Below are 10,582 nucleotides of genomic sequence, written 5' to 3' on the forward strand. Positions count from 1 at the left end.
CTGGCTGGCTTGGTAGTTAAGAAAACGGAGGAAGAAAGATGGGTGTTGCGTGCGATGTTGAAAATTAAAGTTCAATTCTAATATAAGGACTGCAGATCATTATTCCAGTGCCCCCCACCCCACCCCACTTCCATACACCTGAAATCTTGAGAGAGAGAGAGAAAAGAATTACAATTGGCTAGTGACTTTTTAATATGTATTTCAGGGACGCCACAAAGAGCTTTGGATATTAGACCAGATTTAAACAACCTTCCACTGTATGCTTTTTTTTTTCTGTCCACACATTTCCTTACTTTAAAACGCACTATTTACATATGGAAAAATTCAAGGGTTCCTGCAATCAGCTTAGATAGTGACATGGCCCCCCAAACATTGACTCTTAAACTCGGGATTTCTCACCGAGCCCGGGGAGCTAGTGGGCTTGGCCACCCGGTCTGGAGAGATCTGTGGCTCTTCCTCTTCCAGCTCAGCTCCACTCCTCCCACACTTCTCCCCTCCTCAGGCCTGTTCTTTCTACTTTTCCTAAACTCTCTTTCCTCCCTCCTCCCCTCTTCCTCCCTTCTTTCCCCTCCCTCCCTCCACCCTTTCCCCTCCCTCCATCACTCTCCCTCTCCCACCTACTCCTCCCCATTTCTCCCCCCCCCACCCCCCTTCTCACCATCACTTATAATGGCACGCAGGGCTCCCTCTGAGGTGGACGGCCCGGTACGTTTTCGTAGTCGGTCTAGCGTGAAATGATTCGGTGTAACCGGATTCTTGGGAAAGGACAGGTTACGTAAACATTTACTGATGTGGAGTAACTATACTATTTGTACTCTGATATGCAGGAAGGAAAGTGTTGATTAACACAGAAGAAAAAAAAGCGAAATTAGCTGATTGCATGCTCATAAGTGCAAGCTGTCATTGAACTGCTTTTAAAATAGACACAGCTGGGTGTTTGTGTTGAAAAATTTCTTGTGTTTTTGCTAATACTGAAATAAGCATGATTTTGTATACCAAACATTTTCAGATCATTAAAATTTGTAATCTGTGCTGGTTTTAAACACAAAGAAAAGAAACAGCATCATTTCGATGTAAAATTTGCTGATATTATATTAACTCAATCAGGTCTGTACAAATTGTGCATTGTGCCTCCTAAAATCTGTTTGATCAATTTAATACACAAAGTGCCAAACGTGGGTATTGTTTGTTAACATTGGACATTTTATTCAAATCCGAGCTCTGCAGCAAACTGGAGCAGCATTCCTTGAATACAACGCCAGCTCTGCCTGATGAATTTTTAATGTTTTAAGGTGTTTCTTAGGTCAAAGCTGAGAGGGCATTGTTTTGTAAGCCAGTATAAAAAATTTTAGCAGGTGAAAATAAGTTTTTCTTCTGTTTACTTTCAAACAGCAAAAACTGGGGTTTGCTAATGAGAGTTGTAATAATCTGCTTTTATGTGCCAGGAACTTATATTGACTGTGAAACATTTTCATGCAAACCAAGAATGTGCTATATTATTTTAAGGATTGCAAGGATACAGGACACTCAAAACAGGGTATCTGTGTAAGAGCAAATGGTATATAGTTTAATATAATCATATTAGAAATCTATTCTCCCTGATGACAAAGGTCAATTGCCATGTTCAGGGAAGTGGGTTTGAATACCTCCTATTAATTTAAATGCCCTTTATGGTGAGATAGGGCGATATATATATAGTGGGTAGGGTTGTTCAACAAAAGATGCACTGTTTACTCAGCGGCCCACGTTTGTCTCCCCAATGGCTTCTTTTTAGAAATGCTACTTGCTGAAATAGAGGGGGGAGGGGTTCTGGGACTGAGTATTGTGTGAGTTGAAAGTCCTTGGACAGGGCTTTGTACATCCTACCAGCCAATTTGGGGTGCAAATTGGATTTGAAGCCCTGCCCACAACCACATAGGGCCTCTTCCCAAAGCACATGAATCCCTAACTCTGTATTTCTAGCCATACTCAGTCTGTGATTACCTTTAGAAGATATCTAGTTATCTCACATCTGAAACAAATTCTATATTATTTATTTATGTATTGCTTATGATCAGTTTCATCTCTGTCTCTCTCTCTCACACACACACATCTATAAATGTGCTGTTAGTGAATAAAAGCAGAAGTCAGAGCAAATGTAATTTTCTGGTATGATGTAAACTTTTCTTCTTCTCTCCTCCCAAAAGAGGACAGGCCTTGTAAAAAGTGAGCAATTCCAGCGGAAGAACTGATTGGGAAATGGATTAGATTATTCCCTCTTGTCTATTAATTAATAGCAGAAGCTCCACGGCGTTCTGCCTCTGAGTAATGTGCGGCGAATTCCATCTTTCCATTTGGTGGTGTTGTATTAGCTTCCTTAGGGGCTAATACCTGCTTCTGGTCTGTTCTTCGCTTATTTTCCCCTTGCTACCTGCTGGTTAAAAGAGGTGGACCCTGTTTACCTAAAATCCATTCTGTTTTTGGCTCCCTGGACACGGTGTCCTTGGAGCGGTGCCCAGTGCCATGCTCTGGCTAAAGCTCTTTTCCTGCAGATGCATAGGGAGTCCCTGACCCCGTGACGTTTGGGAGCCAGCGGAATCCCTGAAGAGGCATCCAGGTATTTCCAGAGTAATTCTGTGAGAAGTGAGGCCTGCCCTAGCTGGAGCCAACTCTTCTGTAATCTCTTCCTAACAGCAGGTAATGATGCTAACATTTAGTGATTAGAAGTTATTCTTTAGCGTGTTGTATCCTTGTTCTGTGGGTTTTGGTTACAGGTTATACGATTAGGTTTGCGAGAACAGTAGTGAACTAAACTTCCCAGTAAGAGGTCTTCACACCAGGGAAGTGTTACTTTTCTGCAGCAGCCCTGCCTCGTCACTCATTAGGGAGCCGCAGGTTGTCAGCGGCTGCTCTCAGCACGCGCGCTCGTGCACCCTCAGCATCCCCGGGGGCGCGCACATTCGCGCGCGTGAACACACGCACACACAGAGCACTAAAACTAAATTAAGAAGCCGATGATTAAGACAAGCGTCTACTAGGCCTGTCATTTCAGCATCCTTCCATCATAACATTGTGGCACCGGCAATTTTGCTTGAGAACCTCAGGAAAAAAAAAATCTATGGGAGAGCCTCGTATTAAAGAGTGGAAATGTTTAACTTGTATATGGTAGGGAACCACTTCGGAAGCAAGAAAGTCCAACATAAAATGAGAAGGCCTAACAGAGACCCCTGGGACTCCCCAGGCAGGTCGCTGTGACTCTGCCAGGGATTCCAAGCTCTCTGAAAGCAGGTACATGCACATCCAAAGGAGTTTTCCTGAGACCTGTAGCACGTGCGCGGGAGAGGTTTCTTCCCAGCGCTCCCCTGCGGAAAGCCAGGTGCGCAGAGATCCACCACCAAATATTCCGGCCTCGTGGCAGAGGGTCCTTTAAGTGCCTTGGAGAAGCTCTCAGTGTAACTCGGCACGTCTCTTGTAAATATAAGATGTCCACAGCCTTTTGCTTGCTTCTCATTATTTGCCGGCTGCCTCGGGACCTTCCAGGGTAGAAGATTTGCTGAGGGGGTTGAGTCCGATCGTGTGAGGGGAGGCCTCTTCCGTTTCTTCACCGGACCCAGATGGGCAAAACGGTCCCACACGGTCCGGGCAAGTGCACTCTCATTTCTTCTCTTGGGGTCCAAGTAGGAAATGACACAGCCCGTCCTTCAAAGGGGTCAGGAAAAATCAGAGACAAAGACAAAGAGGTGGAGGAGTGGTGGTGGTGAGGGAGAATGAGGGAAGCTAGAGTTCAGGGCCCTGGATCGAACCCTTCAGTTGAACTGAAAAGGGAACAAATGAGAATTGACAAAATCCAGCCCTCAAAACGCTGCCTCGGATATTCCACCAGTGGGACACCGAGGTAGAAACATTTATGAGTTAATAAATACATGTCAGGCTGGAAGAAATGCTTACAGACCTCAGGATGCTCAGAGTCTGGATTCCTAACTATCCCATCACTTCTCCTTAATTAGTTGGAGCTTCGATTTAATTTCCAGTAGAAGCCTGAATAGTCTACTTTGGGGAGGTTTGTGTGGCCCTTCGGACAGTGTAAGGGATCAGGTCCCTCTATTTTGAAGCAAACTTTCAGAAGGCACCCAAACTCCAGGCCTCGCGAGGAAAGCTGGAAGGGGGTGAGAGGCATCCATTCCACTCCAGCTCTGAGCTCCTCACCCTCTCACTAGGTAAAAACACACGGAGCCCACAGAACAGCCCTAGGCCCGTATGTGGGATTGATGAGTAAGTTTCAGGACATGCTCTCACGGCTGAGATCTATAAAGGATGAGGGGAGAGAAAACTGTGGAATTGGGGGTGAGCAGGGCAAGATGAATGCTGAGAACCTCTGTCCCAAAGTCCCCTTTCACATGGAGAGGCTCATAGGCGAGAAAGTAAATCATTTACTAATCAAATATCTGCTTCCTTTTTAAAAACCCGTGTAGACAAATAGGTCATTTTTTTTTCACCCCTTGGCCGTCGCATACTGGCCTTCTATTTTTCCCTCTCTCTTTAACGGTAGATCTCCCCTCCCCCAACTCCATGTAGTGAAAAAATCTTTGGGGGCAGCGTTTCCTGTCAGGTTCCCCAGCATCTCTCTCCCCTGCCTAGCCCCTGGGAGCGGTAGCAGCGGCGGTTCCCGGCGATGAGCCGGGGCTCCCGGGCCTACGCGCCGCCGGTGTCAGCGCACACCCGCGCGCTCGCCCTGCGCTCCTTTGTCGCCAGCGCCCGCCGGGCGCAATCGAGCCAGAGGCCTTGCTTTCAGGTTTCATTTCCAGATCCCCCTCCCCTTAAAATTGCCTTTTCAGCCTAGATGTCTCCTGTTTGCCCATAAGACGGAATGCATATACACACAGATCAATATTTTTGGGCTAAGAGGTCATCTGCCACCGTGAACAGGAAAAAAAACAGAGACCAGCGAAAGGGTTTAAGCTCATGTTGGAATTAAGCACAGCTCAGGGTTAAATGGGGTGCAGTGAAGGTGAAGCTAATTCGAGTGTTCGTTTACTTTTAAGGGGGGTGTGGAACCCAGTGGAAGTTCAGTCTCTACATCTCTTCTGCCCTTCGGAAGGAGCCGGGAGGAGAGGAGGCACAGGGTAAGGCAGACGGAGAACGGCGCCAGGGACAAGTTCCCGTTATCCAGTGAAAACGAAACAACTCGACTCACCCGCTGCAGCATCTGGGACAACAAAAGTGGTGGTGGGGTGCACTTTTATTTTGCAAACAACCCTAGGTGGATTCTGGTTTATAAATTTTAATATTTTCCTTCTGGTTTGTCCTAAGGCACGCAAGGGAGAAAGTAACGTTCAAGAAGAAAGCACGGGCAGCAAGTTTGGCTCGCGAGTGTGTGAATCGCCGCGGTGAAGAGGTTTTCTTCTCCTCCTTCCTCCCCCCTCTCCCGCCCCCTCTATCCTTTCTCTTTTCTCCTGGAGCGTGAACTTGCTAGATAAGATAGAGGAGGCCATGAGAAAACCGTAACGCTCATTTCGGAATCAGCCAGTGCTGCTCGCAGGCGGCGGCTGCGCGCTCTGCGCTGAGAGGGGCCGGGCTCCCTCCGCACTGTCCCAACTTAAGCGTCCCCCGCCGCCAGCCGGGCGGGACGTCTCGCTCAGATCGCTGCGCTAGGCAGCCTACTTTAGGTCTTAAATATCCAGAAGATGAGAGGATGGCCGATAAATGAACTGAGTATCTGCTCTCACGTCCGGAGCACAAAACGCGGCCCGCAGGTTTTCCTAGAGGACGTTGTAAGTCCTGACCACTAAATAACCACAGGGTAGAAAACACCAGGTTTTAAGCAAGTGTAGAATCGTACATGAAATACGTTTTTTTTCCTTATTAATCAAAAGAAGTTCCCTTTCTCTATTTACATGCATGAACACGCTATTGATTATATGCCCCCATTTATTTGGAAAAAAAAATATTTTCGAGTATCTTTAGCACGTTTTGTCCCTTCGAAAAATTTCAGCTGATCGTGTGGCTGGTTGGGATCAATTAGCATTGGATTTTGCCTCGGGATTGCTCCCCAGGGCGGACAAATGGAGCCAGCTCATCTCCTGCTACTTTCTTCCCCCACGTGTGTATCCACGCCAGGGCTTTAGAAGCAATTCAAAATCCTCAGCCTTGGTTTCACTTGATTTTGTTGTTGGTGTTATTGATAAATATTGGGTCAAACACAAGCCACTTGTCAGAGCCTTTGGCTCTACTTTGGCTCCATCTCGCTGCTGTAGCTCCTAGCGGGGCGTTTGAGTCCTGCCCTAGGAATGGAGGGATTGCCTGCGAAAGGAAGTGCATGTTCTTTGCCCTTTCGGTTGCAGACGTGGCCCTTTAATAGCCTATGTCCTCTCTGTCTTCTGTCACATTTATTTCTTGATTTGTTCCAATATGTGCACGTTGACGTATATGCCTCTCTTTTTTATTGAAATGGTCTAAAGAGAGAAACTATTGATCCAGTTCTCTGTGTATGTCTATGTGAAACCCAAATGAACATAAGCAAGTAGACAGATAATTGTGGTAATTGCGGGGGTGGGTGACTAGGTAGGGCTTTTGGGGGTTGTGTAATTGGAGTAATATATACAGTTCATCTTTCGGTTGCGCTGTGTATACCCTTTCCCTTGATACATACTGCGCATGAACTGAACCCATGGTCTACTTGCCTTGGCATGTTGGAAGCCCCAGACACCCAACAGTATCATTACAGGAAAGAAACAAAGCCCCGATGACTCCATACAGGGAGGCGGCTGCCTTTGGGGTGGGGACTGGGGAGTTTATCTGGGCGCTGGACTTTTGGGGACGCGCACCCCCTCGCTCCGACCCCCTTGCAGCGCGGAGTTCAGGTCTTCCCCGCGCTCAAGCGCTGGGAGAGGGTGGGAAAGGGGGTGGGGAAAGAAGCAGATGATATTCGACATTGCAAAGGGACTCTTTCTATTTATCAGTGTTACCGAAGTGTAAGTTACTGGAGAAACAACAAAACAAGCATAGAGCAGCAATTTTCAAGAAAATAGGATCCCCAAATATAAAAATAAAAAAGTAGCAGATAAGATGTATAATTCAATCAAATTACACAAAATTGCTTGAAAATCCAGAACAGTAGCGATCCATTATGCCTCTGTTTTATTAGTGACAAGTACAATTACTCTAAAATAAAGAACACTGGTGAATATATAATTGGCTGTAATCATGTTAGTGTTTGAATAAAAATGACGGGAACATTTAACACTTTGACAACAAAATGTTCAGAAATAACTTATTTATTCAAACAGTTTTTATTTTCCACCAAGTGAAGGAGAAACACAGTTTGCTTAGGAAAATCAATGACTTTTCCCTGCAATAAATAAATATCCAAAAGGGGAAAAAAAACAGCCCCGCACCTCCTTATTATTACTATTATTATTTTTAACCAGCAAGAAGCTGAATCCGGCGCTTGGAGTCAGCCCTCGCCCAGGGATGGTTCCGTGCCGAAGTCCGCCCCCTAGAGGAAGAGCTCTGCATCTCCCCCTACGCCAACCCCTTTTCCCGCGGTGACCTCAGGAATCAAAGTTAATATTTCTTTGTAAATTGCTCTTCAAAGCAACTCCCTCCCCACACCCCCTCACATCCCCTTCAGCCCTACAACATCGTCACAATATTTTCTTAGTAATTGCTCTGTACGAGTCTTTCTCTTTGGCAATTGACAGAAGCGCCGAGTCTCCGGCAAGCGCCGTGCTCTCCCAGGAAAGTCGAGGGCGCTTTAGGGAAGCAGGTCAGGGAATATTTGGGTCTGGAAAGAGAATCCATCGTCGGGCAAAGTCCGTTCGGAACAGTCTGAATTCGGGCCTCCTAAAAGGATGGCTGATGCCGGAACCACCATATTTCCAGCGCTTTGTTCTTGCTTTCTTAGAGAAAACACAGCTCGGATCCCTCTGCCGGATGGCTAGTGCGCACCGCCGGGGCTTTTCCCCTACTTTTCCCAAGTCCACCTCCCCCAACTCCAACGCGACGATGTCAGATCCCAGCCTTCTCTAATCAGTTCCCAAAGCCCCCTGTGTTCTTTGCTCCAGGTACCGAGTTAAAGGCGTTAAGGGAAGGCCATATTTGGATGGGTATCCCCGTGGTCAGGGAGACCTACCGAGGGGAAACCGCAGGTCTTTGCACTGAGTCCGGAGTTTGGGGAAATTCCCACGTTGCGCAGAGGAACTTGGGGCTGGAAGGACTGGACGACTTTCGTATTTTAGGGTGGGTGGATCCCCACCGCTCCTCGTGCAGCAAAAGCCAGATTCACTCTCCGACCTCCCTTGACTCCTTTAAACCTGCTTGGGGAAAGGAAATGCTAAATGAGGCTGAAGGGGCTTTGGAAAGAGCTGTAGCAGTAGTGAGTACACTAAACGTCTGGTTAATGTATCTGTACTGTAGGCTCGGTGGAAACCAGCCCGCCGGCCCCGCCAGTCACTTTCCTCCGTCCCACCCGTCCGAACTTTTGCTTTGTTTTGTTTTAATGTAACTAAAAGACGGTTTAGGCCGAAAGTTTGCTAAAAAGGCCAGGGCTGAACCAGCAAGTGTAATTAGCTTTGGAAAAACCCTGTAGTAAATAATTGGACTTCAGTTAGGCTTCATTCCTTCTGTATCTCTCTCCCTTTCTCCCTCTCTCCCTTCCTGGCTTTCTCAACTTTTTCCTCTCTCCTCTCTTCTCCCTTTTCACACTCTCTTTCTCTCTCTGTCAAGTGTAAGATGAAACGAAGCACCGTGGAGGTGGTGGCCATTTTTTTTTTTATGCTGAGTTTTGGAACTTCCTTATTTGTCACTTTTCAGTCGCGAAGCTCGAGTTTGCAAGAGACATCCGGAGAAGACTCTTTCTCTTGTCCTTCCCAGACGCCACTGACTCAGAAGCTCGTCCCTTACTGTAGAAATTGTTTTTTTTTTCTTTTTTGATAGTCAAAAGAATACATATTTCAAAAAATAATCGAGCCGCTATCCCAGGGCATGCCTCCCCTCCACCCACCCCCTACGAACTTGAATCCTGCTCAGAAACGTTTCGTTTTGTTTCATGCAAAACTCACGTCCACTGCCAACATCGAGGTCCGTCATTCCTCGTCCCATTCTATTAACAGGCGATGTGAGCCTCCCCCTACGTGTTTAGGCTGCTAATGCGGGCTACTTAACGCAACAAAAATGCTCATCTGTGGCGAATTTTCCAAGGCTAGCTGCGAGATTGGCTCCTTTTCTTTCTAGAGCACGTCCATTCCTCTCACTCCCTTCTTTTCCTGAAGGAAGGGTTAGAAAACGGGTTCATTATCTTTGAGAAAGTGTGTGAAATCTACCCCCTCTTTCTCCTGCCTGCCAACTCACCTGGAGGGGTGATGAATTTTTGGTTTTGCTTTGTGAGCAAGAATAGCTGGAAGCTCCAATAGTGGACACTTGGATGCCTCTCAGTTAAGTTGTCTTTTCTTTCTCCTCACCTCAGTCTGTGAAAATAGTTCAGTATTGCTCTAAGAACCATGTCTGCATCTGTCTTAGCCCCAGTTTTCTGAAGAAACTCCACTAGCTTTCTTTTCCATTGGCAGGGAAGCTCGTTTGGAGATGCTGTCTGTTGGTTGTGTGTGCATTGTGCATGTTTGTCTAGTTTTAATAACTTTATAGAGGAGACTCTCCTATGCTAGTTAATATCTCTCCCATGGGGAAGACTTTCCAGAGCAAGTAATTACCTGAATTTGGCTGATAAACTTTTGTCAGGTCCTCTTCCTCTCTTAAGTCTGGCCTGGGAAAGCCATGTGTCTTCATAATTCATATGTACCCAGTTTTAGGAAGCAGTCCATCAGGGATAAAGTCATCCAAAAAATAATTTAGTGTATAATAAATATTATTCAGTGGACTTGGTTTTAAATGATGATTGACTTCATTGATCACACATAGAGCAACTTTGCTTTTCCACAGGTGGTGAATTGTAGACGTGAAGAAATGCAGAGACGGAGAACCGTTTTCTAGCTCAGCCTCTGCAATTGCTATCTATGGATCTTTAGGCAAGTGACTTCAGTTTTCCAGGTATTCTATACTTCATGTGAAAAAACAGTGATCTGCATTCATTAATACATAAAATATTCACCCCAAATCCTCGCAACAGTAATGATTAAAAAAAAAATCTGAAAACCTTGAGAATCTTTTTTGGGGGGGAGCCAGGCATAAAAATCTCATTCAAATGGCAGCAGCGACATCTAGTGACTGAGATGCTCAATAGCCATGGTGAAGGTCTGGGATAGTTTACTCAGGTCTGTGTTTTCAGAGGAGAGTACTGTGATTGTTTTCCAAAATTGTAATAGTCTGTCTTGAAAACAGTCCTTTTTGCATATCAAATGATATTGTACTGAATTTATCTTATGGTAGTAAGATAGATAAAGGAAAATATGTTTACCTTATATCTGAAAAATTAACAAAATTTAATAACATCTGCCAGTGTTTTACATTCTATGTGGAAACTAGCTCTAAAAAAAATGTTGTGGGTTGTTCTTTATTTAACTTATTTTCCAAACGGTCATCTGATGTGTTTCTACATGGATGGTTATCAGAAAGTAGAAATCTCAGAAACTTCTTTCCTCTAGACCAACCA

Source organism: Tamandua tetradactyla, chromosome 14 (genome assembly GCF_023851605.1).
Source record: "Tamandua tetradactyla isolate mTamTet1 chromosome 14, mTamTet1.pri, whole genome shotgun sequence".
Classification (NCBI taxonomy): Eukaryota; Metazoa; Chordata; class Mammalia; order Pilosa; family Myrmecophagidae; genus Tamandua; species Tamandua tetradactyla.